Genomic DNA, 22,069 nt, shown 5'->3' on the forward strand with positions numbered 1-22,069 from the left:
CCAGCCGGGAGGCGACCAGCCAGGTAAGCTTCTTGTGATGTTTGTGGTTTAGCAATGTCAGAGTATGCCTTCTCTAATATTGTCCTCTCCTTTCCACTTTCAGGTCTTTCGGTCCGGAAGGCATGCAGTGTACAGAAGAAGCTGCTCAATGGAGCTGAGAGTGGGTAAAAGAATGGAGATTGCAGGTAAGATGCTGCTAACGATGTCCCTTTTGTCTCCTCTGCAGGTTCGCTTCTCCAAGGCTTGTGGGTATCACAGGACACAGTGAGCGTCACGTTGCAGTCTGCAAAGTAACGCAAAGCGTGCTTTCCTGCTTGGGTGTGGTTTAAAGAGCCTCAACAAAGTAGTCCAGGTAAAGTAGTCCCCAGGCCACCACAACCAAAACACTATACCGCATAGCTTAGTTCCTAGGAACCAAGCTATGTGGGTGCCTCCATGTTAGCTGCAGGCCCAAATGAAAAAAGTAGTCCCCCTTTATCCATGTTCTTCAAAGTGTATGAGGACTGGTTCCAAGAGAGTCATGGGAGTGGGTGCCAGGCCTTTAAGACCTCAATGGAGCCTCGAGTCCTGATCTCACCTGGCAAGTGGACTTGCCAGCGGGGGTCTGGGTTAAGGGTCATGACAGAAGAAGGCAACAGGCCTTCTACATCAAAAGGCCCAGGCAAGCCACAACTGCCACAGAAGGCGAATTCACCACAGGATCACTGGGGCGGCTAAGGGCCACTGCCACATCAACAGTGCCCACAACAGCTGTGTCCACTGCACAGGAGCCAGTGGCCGATGGGGCCCTTTCAGCTACCAACAGCTCTGTCGGGTAGGCCGCAGCCACGGAACCCCAGAGTGACAAGGAGGTACAGAGCCAAGGCCAGATGTGTGTCCCTGTGGAGGATGAGTCATCAGACTTACCTGGCACACCCAGCCCCCCGCCATCAGCCGAGATCACCCCATTCAGCACCACCAATGACAGCACACAGGAGCAGTCTGGAGGGGAGCCAGGGCAAGGGAGCTGGAGCCCCATAGAGGTGCCACATGATTTGGGACACTTGCCACATGCAGCATCCACCTCCACTGGTGTCCGGGTTCGGGTGCAGCAAATGGCACAGACGGAGCAGCGCCAGGAGGAGCTGACAGGGCTTGTCAGACAGTTTGTATCTGACGGTGCCCAGGCAAGGCAGGAGGGCCGGGACAACACAGCGTCCTTGAGACAGGCCATTGAGGCAAGCACAACTCGCATCTGCGAGGAGTTGTCTGCTGTAAGGCACATCCTTTCCCGAATAGTGGATGCCTTTGAGGCAGAGCGTCTTGCCCCAAGACTGGAGCAAGCGGGCACGGCCTCCTCTTCGAGCTCCACTCAGACCAGCCCCCTTTGCCGGTCTGCGCGCACCTTGCGGCGCTCAGACATGCCGCCACCAGATGCGCGAAGTGGGAAAAAGTAGCAGGGGTAGCCTGAATATGGCAATTGATGCAGAAACCTGCAGCATTCCATTGAACACCATGTGTGGGGGAGTTGTGGGGGGAGCGTGAGGTGGGAGAGGGTGTGTGGGAGAGTTGTGGGGGGAGGAGAAGGGGGGGAGAGGGTGTGTGGGGGAGTTGTGGGGGATGGGGAGAGGGTGTGTGGGGGAGTTGTGGGGGGAGGGGAAGGGAGCAGGGTGTGTGTTTGAGGTGGAGGGTATGAGCACTTTTTACTTTTTACTGTTTAATACACCTGTTGTGTACCTGAAAAAATACTTGACTGAACATTCATTATTGTATATGTGTCATTTATTGATCTACAGTGCATACTGTACATGTACTCCCACACCCAGTGCCCTTAGTCTCACTTTCATGGCACACTCTGCACCCGTGTGTATTAGAAATATTGGCCAATCACAGACTGGCACACAGCACGTCCCTCCTGTGCATCGGCACCACGATGATGTGCGCCCACATCTTCATCCTCTTCATCATCACCTGGTGGTTGCTGTTCAATGTCAGGGGCACATTCCGTCGGATATACATGTTGTGCAGCATGACACATGCCATGATGATCTTGGCCACCTTCTCATGCCTGTAGAGGAATGCCCCAACCTACTGGCTAAGGCAGCGAAAAAGTGCCTTCAACAGGCCAGAGGTCTGCTCGATGATCACACGGGTACGGGTATGGGAACGATTGTAGTCCTCTTCGTGCCTGTTCTGCAGGTTCCGGACAGGGGTGAGGAGCCACGTCTTCAAGGGATAGCCACCATCACCTGCATGGGTGCAAAATAAGGTATGCGTTCGTCAATTAATTATGGACAGCTGTACTTATCACACATGCCTGCAGATATTTTTGTGGTTCACATGCACATGTCCCTGGTTGTATGCACACATTTTACCTTGCCACAATGTGTGCTGTGCCATGGTCTTATGGTGGGGATTGCGTCTTCAAGATGATACACGGTGTACACTGCCTTGGTGTTGCTCATGCACTGTGGACATATACCGCTGTGTTTGTGTTATATATGTGATGTGTAGTGTTCAGTATGATTTTCTTACTGGCAGCTTTGGTAGTAGTGTCTGCATCATTTAGCATTCAGCGTTTATTATTCCCATGGTGACATGCTGCGCTACTGTGATGGTGGCCCTGTGACTAGCAGTGTATTCCCTTGGTGGTTTTGTTTTGTGCACTCTCATGGATGCTTGTCCTGTGTAGTGATTTGCTGCAGACATTTACATTGTGCATACTCACAGCATGTTGCTGGATTGTGCTATGGAGGGTGAGGTCTGATGATCGTTGGTGGACGTGTTTTGGGATGTGGACATCGTGCTGTCACCACAACAATGGCACCATGGTGGTGTGTGCATCTCTCCCCCCATTACACTGTCATGTGCGTGTCATGCAACTTACCAAGCAGCCAGGCACCTTGTCCTGCATGTCACTTCATGTAGCGTGGTAGTGTTGAGTTCCGCAGGACCATTGAGTCAGGAGTTAATTTGGGAAATCGGGCATAACAATGTGTGATGATCTTGTTGGAGTCACATACCATCTGTACATTGATGGAGTGATATAGCTTACGATTGCGGTACACCACTTCCGTTGCATGCAGGACCACCAATTCCACATGGGTGCAGTCAAGTGCACCAATACAATTTGGCATGCTTGCCAGTGCATGAAAGCCAACTTTCGTGTCAAAGATCTCCTTGGCAGTCCGGGGTAGGGATATGTAGTTCCTTGAGTGCTTCAGGAGGGCATCCAGCACATGGTTCAGCATGCGAGAAAATAAGGGTTGTGATCTGCCATGAATGTGCCCCACTGTGTGCTGCTAGGTGCCTGTGGCCAGGAAGTGGAGCACAGACACTACCTTCAGTAGAGGTGGGATGGCGGTGCGTATGGTGATGGTGTCCCGATCCAGACGGTACAGGGTGTGGATCTGCTCAGGGGTTAGGTTGAATGGACTGGCTCTGATGCGAGGGATTGGGGGCTGCCTGCATGGTACCACTGGCTGCACTGGTGGGGCTTGCTGGGCCTGTCTCACCCTCCTTCTCCTCCTGCGTCTCCTCTGTGGTGCCTGTTGTTGTTGCTGGTGTAGCAACGCAAGCATGTCCACCAGCCCCAGTATTGCTACTACAAGTGGAATCATTTTGGTGTGGTAAGGGGTGCGGTGTGTGGGTGTGCTCCTTTTGTGCTGGGCCCGACTCAATTGCCACCACCTGTGCTGATTGTGTGCACTGTGGCAGTTGGGAACACTGCACATGGCTGTTTGCGGGTGGTTCGCGATGCCGGTATCGCCGGCATCCCGGTATCCCTCATTACCGCCTTCATGCCTTACTTGTTCTATGCACTTGCACTATCCCCCCTCCCACCCTGCCTCTTGTCTCCCCCTTTCTGTTCTCTCCCTCCCCCCTCCCCTACTTTTCAATTTGTCACTGACTTTTTGATCAGTAGCGTGTCTTGTTCTCCTTCCCCCCTCCGTCCACTTGCCCCCCCTCCCACCCCACCTCTTGTTACCACCTGCACTGCGTAAATTGTCGTCAGACTTAGTAATGTTACTGCTTGCTCTGTTTTCCTTCCTTTCCATCACCTCTTGCCTTACTTGTTCTATGCACTTGCACTATCAGAAATGTCGACAGGCCTATTATGATAGTTATTTTCACATTCTGTATTGTTTCAAGGACTTTTGCTGAATGTAACTGTATTTTTCCTATGTCCCCTCCCTCCTTGAAGCGCTTTGAAACACATTGTGTATAGGCGCTATATAAATAAACTATCATATCATATCATATCATATCATGATGCCGGTATTTGCATGTCCGCCTGACTTGTGATGTCCTCCTGTTAGCGCCATCCCACTATTGCCGGGCCCAAGGGCCGCGTGTCCGCGCGCCTGCCGGTAAGGGGGAGCATGGTATCAGCGGTGACGCTAATACCGGGTTGTAGAGTCGGAATAGCCCGGAGCGGTATGCCGTGCCGGAAATCCCTTACCAGCATCGTTTTTCCATTACCTCCAACCTCGTTACGACCCACTGTGTGTTCTATTCACTGATTGGTCGTTTTCTGAGCCTTACTGTATGGTATTTGTTATGATGTAAGTGTAAGTTAAAACAAGTTCATAAAAATGTATTACCAGATCCTAGTTAAACATTGAGCTGCACTATAAGCTCATTAAGTTCTAAGAATGTTATTCTAAGAATGTGGATGAGAGACAGAGAGACTGCAGGGAGAGAGCCATGTTGGCACTCGGCTCTCATAGGCTGCTGTCGCTGTAATGAAATAAATGACTGTTTCTTCATCACTGCTGCCTGGAGCCCTTATTTCCTCATTGGCGACGAGGATGGGATCCGAACCCACGCGTGCTGCAGGAAGGTCAGGAGGAGCGGAACAACAGGTCAGCAGGCGCGTCCCCTGGAGGGTAATCTTGCCTTCCCCATTACTGTATTGACTCTGTCTCAAAGTAACAGTGTTTACTTTCAATGATCCCTAGCATTGACATTATCGTTGCTGAGCAACCTGCCCATGCAGTTCTGGCAAGTTTCAGGAGCCAGCCATTATGACATGTATCCATTCTGTGGATGAGCAGCCATCATGTTCCAATTCAGACTGATGTAAGGAGGATTGTGACATCATACACAAGGGATTGTACTCATACAAGACTGATCCCTTTGTATGCATAGCACAGCACTGTCACTGCTCAGTCTGTGCATCCACTGGGCATACTTGAACTGATCCAGAGTGTATTGGTTGCATCCAGCAAGCCCACTCTTTACCACCTTTTTACCGCTTAAGACATGGCAGCTTCAATACCTCCGCCAATGTCGTTTTTGAATGAACCTGGATGCCCCCAAGTTAGGAGGGACAGGTGGAAAGACATGTTTGAAAACTACCTGGTGGCAATGGGAGGAGAGAGATTCAGCTCAACTCACAAAAAGGCATTATTACTTCACAATCTTGGTGTGGAAGGCCGTGCAGTGTTTGATGGGTTAGGCAGTGCACAAGCTGGTGAAGCGGAGGACACAGATGAATATGCCCTTGCGATTAAAAAACTCAAGGATCATTTTGAGCCTAAGAAAAATGTACAAGTTCTTTCAGCGTACCCAGGAGTCCTCAGAATCTGTGGAATCGTACATAGCCTCATTAAGAACATTAAGCCACTCCTGTGAATTCGAACATCTATCTTACTCGTTAATTAGAGATCAGTTAGTGAGGTGCACAAATAATATTAGGATACAGGAGAAATTGTTGGCAAAAGACATGAAGTTGGATGAAGCAGTGGACCTAGCCAGAAGCATGGAACAAACCTCACAATATGTCAAAGAACTGAAGTCTGACAAACAGAGTACCCAAGCTGTGTGCGCAGTTGATCACAGGAAGAGACTTAATGTCAATACAAGCAGGAAAGGAACATGTGGTGCGAAGTGTACTAGATGTGGCAGTGTCAAGCATGGTCCGAATTACCCTTCGTGCCCAGCAAGGAACGCTGAATGTTTCAAGTGTAGGACCAGAGGACATTTCGCTAATGTATGCAAGAGGTCATCAATAAATCTCTTAGAAACCAGAGACAACGAAGAAGGAGGTGCTTACTCAGCTTACAACATACAGGAGGTGTACTCCTCGCAAGACAACCCCAGACATGTCTTCGAGATTTCGACCATTGGAGGAGGAGACAGCAAAGGTACAACAGATGTTTTTGTAATTGATGGTCAAGAAATACTCATGAAAGTTGACACATGTTCCCCATGGACCATCATTTCTAAAGAGACATTTAAAGATGTTCTAAAAAAAGATGAATCAATGCTGGATCCACCAAGAATTTGGCCCTGCGGCTATGCGGAATCCCCTATTGAGATGCTCGGACAGTTTACTGCAAGTGTGCAATACAGAGGTGGAGAATGCATAGCTGACATTTTGGTTGCAAGAAAGGGAGCCTCCCTTTTAGGTTGGGAGGAACAAAGGAAGTTGAGAGTCAGGGTGCAAATTAGCGCCACTGAGCCTGTCACCATTGCCGAGATTGATGATATGTGGTCAAGAGAGTTCCCAGAGGTCTTCACCGAAGGTCTGGGCAGACTCAAGAACTTCGAACACCATATTAGACTAAAGAAAGAATCTCAGCCTATTGTTCATAAAGTGAGACATGTGCCGTTAAACATGAGAGCGCAACTACGCAGTGAACTCAATAACTTAGTAGATAAGGGTGTCATTGAACCTGTTGAGGCCACAGAGTGGTTGTCCCCCATTGTTTTAGTGGCCAAAAATAATGGTAAATTAAGAGTGTGTGTAGATTTGCGCACTCTTAATCACAATATTCTGGTGGAGAGACATCCCCTACCCAACATTTCCGAGACACTCTCCACTCTTGGCGAACCCAAATTGTTCTCTGTCATTGATCTCTCTGCTGCCTATCACCTAGTTCCCCTTTCCCGAGAATCGCAACATGTCACTGCCTTTATCACACCTGAAGGCACTTATAAATACAATCACATGCCATTTGGGTTGGCCTCGGCCGCATCTGTGTTCCAAAAGGTGATGGAGGAAATGTTAAAAGGGTTGGAAAATGTTAAGGTGTTTCAAGATGACATTCTGATTTTTGCAAGTAATGAGCATGAGCATGACAGAGTACTTAGGGCAGTACTATGCAGACTGAAAGAGGCTGGGTTAGCGGTCCAAAGAAGCAAATGTAAAATAAGTGTTGAGGAAGTGGAGTATCTGGGACACAGTTTCGAAAGAAGGTATTTCTCCCAAAAAGTCACTCATAGAAAGCATTAGTAATACTCCTCAGCCCCAAGACAAGCACCAACTACGTTCTTTCATGGGACTAGCAGAATATTACCATACATTTGTGAATGGCTTTGCATCCATCTCATCTCCATTGAGGGAGTTACTAAAAAAAGAACATGAAGTACACATGGTCCAAAGAGTGTCAGGAAGCATTCTTGCAAATCAAAGATTGTATAGTCAAGGCCCCATCCTTAAGCGGATTCATGTTTGGCAGGAAAACGTTGCTTTCAGTTGATGCTAGTACCCTTGGCTTAGGAGCAGTTTTGACTCAGTTTCACTCAGGTAAAACTGAATACACAATTGCATTTGCATCCATGCCACTTAGAGGAGCAGAAAAAAATTACTCGGTCATTGAAAGAGAAGCACTAGCAGTATTTTGGGCAGTCACGCACTTCACGTTCTTTCTATGGGGTCGACCTTTTATTGTCAGATCAGATCACAAGCCTTTGGTTCAATTGATGAACGGTTCTGAGTGGGCCAAAGGGTCTCCAAGAGTTTCGAGGTGGATGGTAGAACTCTTGGGTTATAATTTCAAGGTGTGTTACATTCCCGGGAGGGAGAATGTGGTACCAGATTGTTTATCCAGATTACCTGTGTGTGATGGTGAATTGGAGGGAGCACCTGAATTTCAAGATGTGAGCATTGCAGAAATTGAGCATGATGCCATTGATAAAGAGATGTGGATAAGAGCTGGTGAGGAGGATTTAATATTGAATCAAGTTATGATTTGGACCAGAGAAGGATGGCCTCACAAGAATATTGTGGGAAAAGAGTTTGACAGATATTTTGGTGTGAAGGACGAGTTAAGTATGTCTGAGGACGGATGTAAACTTAGAAAAGGAAATAGGATAATACCCCCCAGTGGAGTCAGATCTCATTTAGTGAATATAGCACATCAAGGTCACCTGGGCATGGGAGGAACAAAGAGATATTTGCGGCAATATTTCTGGTGGCCCGGGATTGACAGCGATGCAGAGAAGTGTGTTAGGGGTTGTAGAGAGTGTGGTAAGAGTGACAAGACCAAGATGGTTAGAGAAGTACCAAAAAATCCTGTCAAAGTACCGAGTGAACCATGGCAAAAAGTTGCAGTTGATTTGATGGGACCATTACAAAACCTTGACAATGGGTATAAATACATTGTTGGTTAGTAGACTACCATTCCAAATAGATTGAATGGAAGGCTTTGCGTGAGGCAACCACTGTAGAGATGGTGTTATTCTTCGCGGAAGTGTTTTCAAGGGAGGGTTTCCCGACAGAATTAATCACTGATAACGGAGTACAATTCTGTTCTGAAAGGATGTTAACTTTCTTGAAGAAATTTTGCATCAAACACACTAGAACTGTTTTATATCATCCAAGGGCCAACGGCCTCGTTGAGAGAGCCAATTGGTTCATAAAGGGTGGTTTGCAATTGGCCATGGCTTCTAATATAAGATGGTTTGGTGTAGTAAGAGAAATTATATGGAACTACTGTACCACACCACACTCAGTTACAAATGTATCTCCGTTCATGTCATTGAAAGGGAGCCAACCTGGAACAAAACTATGTCCAGGGTGGATGGACTTAGCCAAGAGTTCCAACATTGATCGCGAGAGAATTATGACTCTCATCAAAGAAGCACAGGATGTGTACAAAGAAAGATTTGATGAGGACAAGAGTGTCAAAAGTAATACCTGGCAAGTGGGAGATTGTATTCTCATAAAGAACCCTAGATTCACTCCCAAATGTGTAGAAAGCAAATACATTGGTCCCAAGAAAATATCTGCGGTAAGAAACAATGTAGTAATTGTAGAAGGGGGGAGTGTTGGTCAATGTCCAGAATTGTGAAATGTCCAGAATGCATGAAGGACAATGCACATGATAAACATGACAATGGTGAACATGACAATGGTGAATTTGCTAATAACAGTATCAGAGACTCTAGTGTCATAGATAAGTGCTCCAAGGATGACAACAATTCAAGGTCTGCAGCAGAGACACATTCAAATAGAGTGAAGAACAAACCTGGCTGGTATAAGGATTATTATGTGGAGTAAACAGCTGTATGCACATAAGGGATGAGATGTGTTATGATGTAAGTGTAAGTTAAAACAAGTTCATAAAAATGTATTACCAGATCCTAGTTAAACAGTGAGCTCATTAAGTTCTAAGATTATTATTCTAAGAATGTGGATGAGAGACAGAGAGACTGCAGGGAGAGAGCCATGTTGGCACTCGGCTCTCATAGGCCGCTGTCGCTGTAATGAAATAAATTACTGTTTCTTCATCACTGCTCCCTGGAGCCCTTATTTCCTCAGTATTCCCGCTCACGTCGCTGCTGCAAACTCACGCCGGTCCCCTTCATTCTTTCGCCTCCCCCACAAATTCACTTGGTCCACCATTGAAAGAGGGAAGGGACTACATGTAGTCGCCTTTCCCTGTTTCATGGTGGTCATTTTTTTAATTTACCATTTAACTTTTTCCCCATCATTTATAATGGCCAACATGGAAAGAGAGAAGGGCCTATGTGTAGTCCCTTCTCCCATTCCATGGCAGCCAATTTCTTTGTTTACTATGGCTGCCACGCAAAGAGAAAATACAGTGTGTTCCTGTCCACAGCGGCTATTTTTTGTAACTTTTGTTTTTGGCTGCAAAATCCAATGCATCTCGTAGCCGAAAAGAACCCCACCATTAGTACTCTGGTCTAATGGGCCGGGTACTAATGGCAATACGCCCCTCGACTGCGTGTGTTACCTCCAAGGTATGAGGCAGTGTTTCTCATGCTCCTTGATTACAGCTTCAAAAGCACTTTGAAATTGCTCCCCCTGCAGATTTGTGTGTTGCAATATCCATAGAGTACTGTTGTTTTTAAAAAATATGGATCAACAGCTTCTTTTATCACTTGCAAGGTAGCTGGTGGGCATTTGTGTCCCACAGAAGAAGGAAGATGAGGTGAAGGAAGACCGCTTACTACTTTCTAAGAAAGGAACAACCTTTCTGAGAGCATTGCGGTGGTTGGATTTGGTGTGGCGGCACATGGAGGTGGTTCCATAGGAGTGCTGTCCAGGTAGTCTGCGATTGAGTACAACGTTGCACTCAGTGCAATTCACTTTGGTAGCTTTAGCCTTTTGTACATTCCCAACAGTGTTAAAGAACTGCCGCACCCATGATTCTCTCTCGGTGCTAGAGGTGGGCACTTCCTCTACCTCATCTTCTTTGTCCTCATTGTCTTTTGAAGTACTGCGCTTTTTTTGTAGTCTAGGTCCTCCAGCTGGTGGTGGTGATGTTGGCTCTTTGGGGGGTGGGGGGGAGGGATGGCAATAGCTGACGCCATTTCCAAGATAAATAGTAGGTTTGCAAATATTCTTCAAAGTATGTGCTCTGTGCTAGATAGTTAATGGACTATGAGTAGGAATAGGTGTAGGAGCTGTGCAAGGGTGCATTTTGAGCCTCAAGCAATGTCATCTTTCATGTCCTTGGTGTTATTCTTAGCAGTGCACATGGTGGCGTGAGTTATGGTGGCTTAGCGTACCATGAAGGGCAATTATTTTTTTGTTGGTTTTACTTGGAGCCATAACGTCCCTTTAACAACGTTTTTTCATTGAATTTCATAGGTTTTTATTAGTGCAACTTAACCATAGCATACCTTTAACAAAAATGTTTCAGTCCATATATATATATATATATATATATATATATATATATCACACAGCCACAGTAGTGGCTGTGTAGTTATGGTTAAGTTGCTGTTTCCACAGGAAGAGCATTTTTTGTGCGGCTTATAACTTCGCTCCCCCTGGACGAATCCTCACCAAACTTTGCAAACAAAGTATATGGGCCACTCTGATGGTGATGTTTGGTCCAGTGGGAGAAAAGTTAGAGGGAGGGTCCCAAAACGTCTTTTTTTGCCATAGACTGACTGGGGGAAAAACTTTGCGCACACCTACAGGTCAAACCGTTGGATGGATTTTTACCAAATTTGCGGCAGGGGCAGGGGCTTGGTCCCGAAAGGGTGCTTTTGTAAATTTGGTGCCAATCCGTCCAGCAGTTTCGTTTAAAACGACCACAGAATATATCTAAAAAAATTAGTGATATCTATGTCCACTCCGCGGTCAAGATACCGATTGGCCTTGGGGGTGGCGTCATGACCGCGGACACGCAACGCAACGTCTTCGCCGATTGGCTGCAGTGAGCCGTGATGTGCGTCAGAATGTGTGGATGCCCCCGACATCTTGGATCCGAAGACAGCGCAGTCACCACCAGAGGCGAAATGCTGTTTCGGAAAGTGTTTTGCTCTCTTACAGTGCGTGGGGAGGTTCACATAGTAAGAGATGGGTCAAATACTGTGCTTGTTTGGGCGGCAGGTGTTAATGATGTATTCGCCATGCGAAATGCTGTTTCGGCAACTACTTTGATGTCCTACAGTGCCTGGGAAGGTTTAGAGAGTAAGAGGTGGGTGAAATAAGGTACTTGTTTGGGCGGCAGGTGTTAATAATGTATTCTCTATGCCCCCCTAGTTCGGGATGTTTGTACGTGCAGAACATGAGGGGGTCTACTAAGGGTAGTATTTCAGTCCGTGCTGTGTACAGGCACCTTGAAACTGTCCTAAGGACACGCGTGGTGTTAGCGAACATTGAAATTGAGTACATGTCGTTATTACATTATTTTTTCCTATGGGTGTGTTATTAATTAGTGCACCGCCATGGGTGTGACATGCTGCGGTGGTTGTGGCCAGGGCCTAGAGTCTTGGATGCATAGGCCGTAGGCCGAAGCCCATACTTCCAACACTGTAGGCCCTGGCCACAACCACCGCAGCATGTCACACCCATGGATAAACCTGTAGTATTGATTATCAATTAGATGGTTGTGGGGAGTGTGTACAGTCTAGGACTGGCGGTATAAACCACTACACACCCACACATTGTAATATCTATGAACATTCAGCTAGGAGTGTAGCCTCTGGCCAGAACAAGTGAGGCATGCCACACCTATCGATAGAATCGTACTACCGCACATCACTCAGGTGGTTGTGGGCAGGATGTAGAGTTTTGGGTGCATGGCTGTAGGCCATAGGCCGTACGCCTTACTCCTAAAACTCTAGGCCCTGCCCAGATTCTCCACATCATATTATAGGAATGCATTCACTGGTACTATACCTTAGTAGTCTGATGGTTCTGGGGAGGGTGTACAGTATTGGGTGCTTGGCCAATATAACTGACGTACTATATTTCTGCACTGTTACATTTTTCCAGTAATATTGCCAAGTGCACAGGTTTTGCATTTGGAGGGTATGGTTACACTCATCCTTTTTTAGCATTAATATTTCTTGTTTGCAAGGTTATGTTTCTGCACAAAGGTTTGTGCATCAATTTGCACATTCTATTGGTCTTGTTTGTAATCACGAGACATAATTTTTTTAAATGGTCCATTTGTTTTTGCTTTCATAACTGCACTATGGTCTTCCTGTGTAGTTTCCATTTTTTTAATCTTCCGGCGCATGCAGAATCTCGGTGTTTGTAGACTGTTACTATAGTTACAAATGGTCATTAGTAACATTTCACTAAAATGTCATGTTTCTTCACTTATATTTTGTATTACTTTGCACATTTTTGTGTCTTTTTTTTTTTTTGGTAGAGGTTGGTTACTGACACGTATTTTCTGTTCTGTTTCCCGGCCAGATACATCTTGCCGTATTGTCGGTGCCATGGTTTTCAAATGCCGAGAGGGCTTTTTCGGCCGGCAAATACAACTGCTCGTGAGCGGGTGTCTGTCCATAACAATTATGTGGGATGATATCCTAAGCCCGCTTTGTCCGTATGCTGAACTCGCTATTCGGAGCAACATTACATCCTTTATGGTGCTGTAGGCTCAAGATTATGGCAACTTCTTGGAAATTACTGTGGAAACAAATGGGCTGCTTTAACCAAGAACCCATACTTTTTGTATGGCGAAAAACCAATGTGTTCCCAATCTTTAACATTTGCAATGCCGCCATTTGACCAATTATGATGATTGCATCGAAAATGTGTTTACTCAGATGGTCTATGAAAGTTTGTTGTTAAGTAAACCTACTTTATCACCCCTGAAATGTTTACGTTTTCTTTTACAATGCAGTCTATTATTTCCAAATGTACAATATTAGGCTGCACGTCGCTGTATGTGTATGTACAGGTTCTGCGTCACGTCATGTACTTGTGTTTTTGCAGCCTACCATGGAAAGGGAAGAGGGACTATGTATGAAATAACCGCCTTCCCATTCTATGGTGGCCATCTTGAAAAAGAATTTTGTTTTGTAATCAGACCGAAGAAAGCCGCACCGAATTATAACTAGTAATCCTTCTTTTAGTAGCACACGTTACTGCTTTGCAAATTTAGAATACTATTGGCAAAGATTATTGCGTCTATGTATTTTACTGAGAAATATGCAGTACTTGGAGTGATCTCATAGTGTATCTCATAATCAGTTCTGTAAACAATATCTAAAAAACCAATGCTCAAGTAGGGCAAGGAGTTGATAATGAAAAAAGATTTTTTGAGAGAGCCCTGAATCTATCCGACGTGAGGAGACGACAGATATAATGAAGTAATGAGTGGCGAGTAGTTAAAATTATATAAAGATGGCCATTATAAAATTACTACAATGTACTGGCATTATACCAACATAGTTGAAACACAGACATAGTAAACAAAATGACTACCCAGTGGCACACATACCTGTGTTCGCCAGAGTTACAACAAAGCCAGTCAGAGGGGGCCAATGCTGCATGTACAATAATTACACTGCTGGGTGCAAAACATGAAAGGACGCCGCGGATATACAGTGAAATGACCCGCGGCATATTTGAGCCGAGTAGGGGGGCCGAAGGCAGCATTTTCACTCGGGCGCCTTAAATAGAAAAAGGCACCCGCGTGTAGCGTTGGAAATCATGTGACGGAAGGGTCAAGTGAGACCAGTGACGAGTACAAAAGTAGGAAGTCGGGCCGAGTCAAAGATACGCGACCGGCAAAGGTACACCAGGCGAGAAGGAAGATGCCAAGGAGCTCTGTAAGAGAACTCAGGTAAGGCACCATGGGCAGCATTATATAAGAAATCATGGAGCGGACTGTAATTGAAGGGATATGAATTGCAAGGGGAAGAACAGGATAATTTTATACACATGTCCACACCGCCCCTCTACACCTTATGGTGTTGTTTTTTCTTTTTTTGCAGCAATAATTGTTGATGAACGTAGTTAAACGAGTAAATTGGAAACACGCGGTCCCAAGTACAAAGCAGGTGCCAGAACCCTAAGTGCTGTAAGACTCATTTTTTTAAAGACATCAGAAATATGAAACTGTCTCCCATTGGTAAGCCTCTGTATGCTCTTCTGTTGCAATAGCCCTTCGAGAGTGGCAATACCATTAACAACTTAAGAAATATAAAAGTAACAACAAAATTAGAGAGAAAAAATGACTTTTTTGACTCCTGGTTTGTTTTCATGTCCCTTGTAGCCCAAAGAAGGTGAGGACATTGGGAACAACCTGACGAAGGTGGGTAAACTCTAGAGCTAGCTTGTCTAGCCAGCAGAATAGAAACAGAGATATACAAATTGGATACATGGGTAAGAGCAGTAGAATGTGGTTTCTAGAACTGAAGGACAACTATTGCATTTCTTGTCAAGAGCCTTTCTATTTAAAACGGTGCGTGTATGTTACTCTGCATAGGTCTTGTGGGAATGGTGCACGTTAATGGTTAGAACCATCGAGGGACTACCTTGTGTAACATAAGCAGAAGCATAACATACTCGTGTGTGAAGAAAAGACAGATCTCGACACAGGATTGAAGTAGGATACTGAGATAAAATGAGAACTGGCCAAAAATATGGGTGTCTTGCTAACGTTATATTAAGAATAAATCAAAAAGGAGATCTGGGACATGATGGAGCGTAGATCAGAACATGGCGTAAAGAAATGGTAAAGAAAATTAGACACAGAGATAAGAATTGTTAAAGAGAACAATACATGTGAAACCTGTCATTACTACCAAGTGGGGTTGCGCCACTGAAAGGTGAAAAGGAGGAGTTAATAAGTTAATGGTTCCCTCCTGCTGTGATGTTAAGCATAGCAAGTTGTATCTAATGATAAATACAACCAGGATATGTCGAACACTAAAAGTCGATTGTCCTTTACTTGTTTCCCACAGATATCCACTCAGTGTCTTAGCCGGAAGAGAGGAACTAAGGAAGGGACAAGATGTGGATCCCCTAATGATTCTAAGAAGATATCATTGTATTGTACATTGCAACTGAATGTGGCTCTACCCCTGATGAATTTCCTAAGAGTAGTGATAAAAGTTTAAGGAAAAAACATGTTGGGAGTGTTTGTGGATGCAGTATGAAAGTTTGGAATGAGTGGAGTAAAGACTGATGGGTGAAAGTGAAATGGACTAGGGTGTGCCGGCTCAATTTGAGAAGGTTCTGACCACAGACTAATATTGAAAATTAATTTAATGAGAGAATGAAAAACATTATTGAATTAAAAGACCACAGGATATTGTTGTAGTACACTACCAATGGGTTGAACATTGTACAATCTGTTTTATATTGATGTATGCACGTTTGACATAAAAGTGTATGCTTTTTTATCACAATGTTTTATATAAAAAAAAAATTGATATTTTAGATATTTCAAATGGGTATGTGAAGATTTAATGATTAACAACACATACAGGTGGCAGACACGAATGGAATAAGGGGAAACACGTGACCCGGTGAATACATTATAGTGTACCAAATTGTAGAGGGTGTTTGTAAAAAGTATTTGGAGTGTATGCTTTTTTGTTTTGTAAATTTATTTCCACTGTGATAGGTCGCTATTAACCCAATATTTACTTTGTTTACGGGAGGCTTTATTTTTTGGTACGGCAGATAATAAGACAATTTGCGAATGGCAATGAGCAAAGAGGCAACATACGGTAATATGGGTTGGTAGATGTAAGGCGACATTTGTTATTTGCATGGCAGCGGCACCGTTTCTCATGCTTCTTCATTACAGCAGTGCTGCTGTTTCTTGGGGAGGAAGGATGCCTTTAGCTGATGTCATTTTCAAAAAAGTACAACTTTTGCTAAAGTATATAATGTGTAGCGCATTGGTAATCGCTGCATACCAATACGTGTTGCCGTGGTGTAAGGGAAATGCTGAAGGTGGACGTTCCTACATCAATATAAAATCTATTTCCATACTGTCCACGAGGCATACATCTAACTGTTAAGTGTGTACTGATTCTGGGACATGTCACCATGCTGTAAATCAGCATATTGTCATGTGGCATTCTTCGCAAGGTGTACACTGTTTAGGAAAAGACCCTAGCTAAAGGGACGTTATGGTTACGTTGCCCTACTGAAAATCTGTGACATCCAGTACAAAGTTTTTTTATGAAGAAGACGTTGTACATAAAATGACATGCTAAAAGCCTGTAAAATTCACTCCAAAAAACGTTGTTAAGGTGACGTTATGGTAAAGTTGCGGTACTAAAAACCTGTGCAATTCACTAAAAAAACTTTACAAACGTTTCAGTATGGTTCAAAGTAAAACCGAAAAACCCCTGAAATCGGCCAGTTATGGTAGGCTAAGCGACCATAACTGCCCGCACCAATGTGCTCTGCTAACACTAACACCCAGGACATGAAAGATGGCATCACAAATGTCATTATAACATCACTGATGACATCACATGTGTAGCCCCTTTGTTTTTGTTCACGACCATATCTAGGCTAGGTGGGTGTATTTACTGACAGACAGTACATTTTCAAAAGGTATGACATTTATAGACATTGCTATTCTCACATGTTCGTACAATACTTTCCTTACAATTTAATCGCATCTTATGATGTACATATATAGGGGAAGAAGCAGGCTTGAAACACAGCCATCATTTTTGTGCGTGAATAGAATCATGTAGATTATACACAGTTGCTAATGATACTGCCTCTTGTTTGCTTACTTTACTCTCCATATATAAGCCCCATATTTGTATGCATTGCAGTCTATTTATGTTTTGTGTGTTTTGTTAGAAATATGTGGTAAGAGTGATGCATTATTAGCAACTTAATACATGTTTTGACAGACCAGAAAAGTGTGATACAGAAATATTCACCCTTTTAATTATACAACTTTGAAAATAACAAACATAGCACCTCTGTGGTATATGCTGCAGGCAATACGTACATTTCTGTATGAGTAGGTCCCTGTACTAGAAAGAACACTACAATGGAATTTTCTTTAGAACACTACATTGCGTGAAGAGGGATGTACTTTATTAGACAGGCGACTACCGTACTAGGCCTGACGACATTTCTGGTAGAGCCGGAGAAAAACAAAAAGGTGAGGGAGAAGGGTGCAGAAAGGGAAGGGAGGAACAAAATAAGCGACTATCGTACTAGGTCTGATGACATTTTAGATAGTGCTGGAGGGGGGATAGCAGGTAAGGGGACGGTGGAGGAGACAGATGAGGTTGCTATCATACTAGGCCCAGGGACAATTCTGCTAGAGTAAGTGCATAGAAGAAAGTAAGGGGAGGAGGGGAGGAGATAGGAAAAGGGAGAAAGGGAGAGGAGGAGAGAATAAAGAGTAATCAGTCAAAAAGAGTGGAAAAGCAAGAGGGGAGAGCGAATACAATTGCAAAAGTCAGTAGTAACACATAATGTTGCATACCAGGACACAAGATGAAGATGGGAGCAGCACGATTCAGGGCCACCATGAGTACAAGATGCAAAGGAAGTCCAGCATGAGAGTTGAGAAAGGGTGACGCACTGTGAATCAATGAAGTCCATAAAAGTCAAATCCAGCATTGGCCACAAGATGGTGATGGTGAAACCAGAATGTATCAGGACAGACTCCTGCAGAAGTAGGCTGGAGGTGAGGGAGGGGAAGCAGGGTAGAAGAATCAAGCAAAACAGGCAACACCTGTGTGCGAGAAGGGGGGCACAAGGGAACATCATGGGGGGACCAGAGAGGGTGGTGATGGCCTGTGGGGACAGAGGGAGCAAACACATGTTGGTGCATGCTTACCTGCTGTCTGGGCAGGGGTTCAGGCCCTGGGTCCTCCTGGTCTGAACAGGTCCAAACAGGAATTGCCCTTGTCTTCATCTGACCTTCGCTTCGCACGCCTGGGCGAGAGATGCCCTTGATCTAAGAGTTAAGAGCAGAAAGGAAGAGTCAGGGCTAAGAAGGTGGGTTGTGCTTAGGCCAAGTGACTTAGACCCACTTGCACCTGCTCCCCATCTCCAAAGGAAAAGAGGCTGGAGGGCTCCTTAAGTAGGGGAAAAAGAGCAGCAACCACGAAGGCACCAGGTGGGCAGGGCTTGCTAAGTGGTGAAAAAGAGCAGCAACCAGGAAGGCACCAGGTGGGCGGGGCTTAGGCCAGGTGACCTAGACCCACTTCCACCTACTCCCCATCTGCAAAGGAAAAGAGGCTGGAGGGCTCCTTAAGTAGGGAAAAAGAGCGCAACCAGGAAGGCACCAGGTGCACGGGGCATGCTAAGTGGGGAAAAGGGCTGCAATCCAGAAGGTAACAGGTGGGCAGGGATTGCTATGTGGGGAAAAAGAGCGCCAATCCGGAAGGCACCAGGTGTGCAGGGCTTGCTAAGTGGGGAAAAAAGAGCGGCAACCCGAAAGGCACCAAGTGGGCAGGGCTTAGGCCAGGTGACCTAGACCTACTTGCACCGGCTCTCCATCTGCAAAGGAAAAGGGGCTAGAGGGCTCCTCAAGTAGGGAAAAAGAGCAGCAACCAGGAAGGCACCAGGTGGGCGGGGCTTGCTAAGCGGGAAAAAGAGCAGCAACCAGGAAGGCAGGGCTTGCTATGTGGGGAAAAAGAGAAATGCAGTAGACGCATGCATTCTTCCATGTGTGCATGTACCTTTCCTAACTACCGGTACGTGTGGGTACACTAAAGGACACACGCAACACTAAATTCTGCAACCTACTTTCAACCATTGCCCACACTGTTGCATCCAACGGCCCTATGCATGCACACAGAGCACGCTGCCTCTGCAGTCGGAACACAGCATAGTACATTCCCTGCTAATACCCTCATATTACCACCTTCACCTACTCACTCCCCATCCCCAAATAGAACTCCAGGAAGCAAGCTATATAGATTTTACCATCCTCATTTCTCTTTTTTTCTAGTGTTTATACTTGACCCTGCAGTGCTCGACAGAACCTTTGTTCCCTAATTATATGAAAAAGTCCATTGGACCTTTGGATGTTTTAATCTACGAAATTCAGACGAATGATTACTCCATAACATGGTGATTAAACCTCTGATATACTTACTTTATAAAAGGATAAGTTATATAATTCTTTGACAATTTATTGATGTTGTATTTTTTGATCCCTAGACATGAAATTGAAAATCTGGAATAATGAGCCACATATGTTTGCTCTTTAGGAATGGTGTATACACGAAATGTATAGAGTTTTGAATATATCATTTGAAAATATAATTTGCTTGTTTTTCTATACAAACATCTTTTTTTGTGTTATTAAAATATCTTTGTCACACGTTTGGTTTGTGTAGATTATCTCACTAATCTGCATTGACACTATAATACCTGACTGTTCAGCTTAGTGGTGTGCAGGGGGTACGAGGGTCCTTAATTTTAGGGCTCTTACCTTTCTTTTCTATATATGCTACTGAGACAACATTACCCGTTGCTTTCAGAAACACAGTGTATACTAATCATGAGAGTGAATATTATCTGCTCTAAGATTGATTATTGCAATGCCCTTTTTGCAGGCTCATTTATTGTCATTATATTTCTTCAAACTATTGAAGCACACATAATCACCAACTCCTCAATACGCATTCACATATCACCAATTTTATGGAAATGGCACTGCCTCCCAAATAAATCCAGAAACATCTTAAAACTTCTCATCATTATGCCTAAAGCACCGCATGAGAGTTGTCCTTTATGCACCAAATCCCATCTCAAATGGCATAGAGCTACACATCCCCCATAGACCTAACGTGTACACTATTCCAATTCGAAAAGGGTGTTTAAGATATATTTTGTGGCTTCAAAGGAAAAGCGTTATAACTCCGAACTTTCTTGTGAGAATGTGGAAATTTGAGGACTTCCTTGACTCGCATGTTCTCTCTCGTCTGACAACGGATGAGGCTGCTAGCCTGGAAGGAAAGGTAGAAGTGGATGATATTCAGCATGCAATTTCAAGACTGACTGTAGGTAAATCGCCTGGCACTGATGGACTGCCTAATTAATTTTATAAAGCCATCCCCGATTCTGCAATACAGCTTTTGTGTGACGTTTTTAATGAGGCCTTTGAATCTGGTTCACTTCCTGCTACAATGATACATGCATTGATTACGGTGTTGAGGAAGAAGGACAGATCTGCTACCAGGTGCGAAAGTTATCAGCCAATCAGTCTGATAAACTGCAACTGCAAAATATTAGACAAAATCCTGGCAGTTCGACTGGGCAGAGTTATTCCAACTTTGATACATGAAAACCAAGTAGGTTTTGTCCCTGACAGAGCGGTGGCGGATAACATGAGACGGCTGCTGTTGACCATTGAGAAGGGACATACTCAACCTATTCCCAGTGCCGTCATTTCCCTAGATGCTGAAAAGGCATTTGATTGTGTTGAGTGGGACTTTTTGTTTGCCAGCCTGGGGAAAATGAACTTTGGGCAAGACTTTCAATGTTGGGTTAAGCTGCTGTATAACAACCCTTCTGCAAGTGTGCTGACAAATGGTCTTGTTTCTGACCCTTTTGAACTTCATCGTGGTACAAGGCAGGGCTGTCCGCTTTCGCCTCTCCGGTTTATTTTGTCTATGGAACCGCTTGCAGTGAGCTTGCGGGCGGATGTACAACTTCAGCCTATAATTGGAAATGGTTGAAATAACTTGATTTGGTTGTATGCAGACAATTTATTGATTGCCCTTCAAGACCCTGTTGCTGGTATCTCTTATTTGATGCGAGACATTCGTTCCATCTCTTTAGTATCAGGATATAAGATTAATTGGAGTAAATCCGAGATCCTACCAGTCAATGGGTTATGTCAACGACATGCATGTGCTCAATTTCAGTTCAGGTGGTGTGCTGAAAAATTGAAATAGCTTGGCATATGGATTGGAACAGACGTAGTGAAGCTACCAGCCATTAATTTTGCATGGATCCTTCAAAATCTCAAATCGGATTTGGTTAGGTGGAGTCTTTTGAAGTTATCTACCTGGGGCAAAATCAACTGTTTGAAAATGAACCTAGCTCCTCGGATAAATTACTTCTTGAGCATGCTCCCTATTAGGATACCAGGAAGCATCTTTAAGGAGGTCAATAGGATTATGCAGAACTTTATTTGGAATGGGAAACCTCCGAGGCTTGCAATTTGGAAACTTCAACTCCCGTTGAAATTGGGGGGAATGAACCTGCCTAATTTCTCAGACTACCACTTATCGTTTTCCACTCGGCACTTGTGCACAATTGTTGATTTCGGCGATGTACAGTCTGAACATTCTGACCTCTTCTCTTGGGAATGCAGTGCGGTTTCCCAGTTGGATCCGAAAGCACTGCTAACTACTCAGAGGAGTTAATCAAAAAAGATCAGAGTTCTCACTTCGTTCTCACAAGCCTGCTGGTGTGAGCTTTCGAACCATATGAGTGCTAATCCCTATTTACATCCAGACGACTCCATATGGAATAATCCAGCCTTGAAGTATCAGGGTAAGGTCCTGTTTTGGATGGAGTGGTTTGTGGCTGGCATCAAATACATTGGGGATTTGTTTGAGGGAGACAGTTGGTTAACGTACACTCAGCTTGGCCAGATGTATGACATGACAGAATGCTCGTTTGCTG

This window comes from Ambystoma mexicanum, chromosome 3p (genome assembly GCF_040938575.1).
Source record: "Ambystoma mexicanum isolate Mex_15411 chromosome 3p, UKY_AmexF1_1, whole genome shotgun sequence".
Classification (NCBI taxonomy): domain Eukaryota; kingdom Metazoa; phylum Chordata; class Amphibia; order Caudata; family Ambystomatidae; genus Ambystoma; species Ambystoma mexicanum.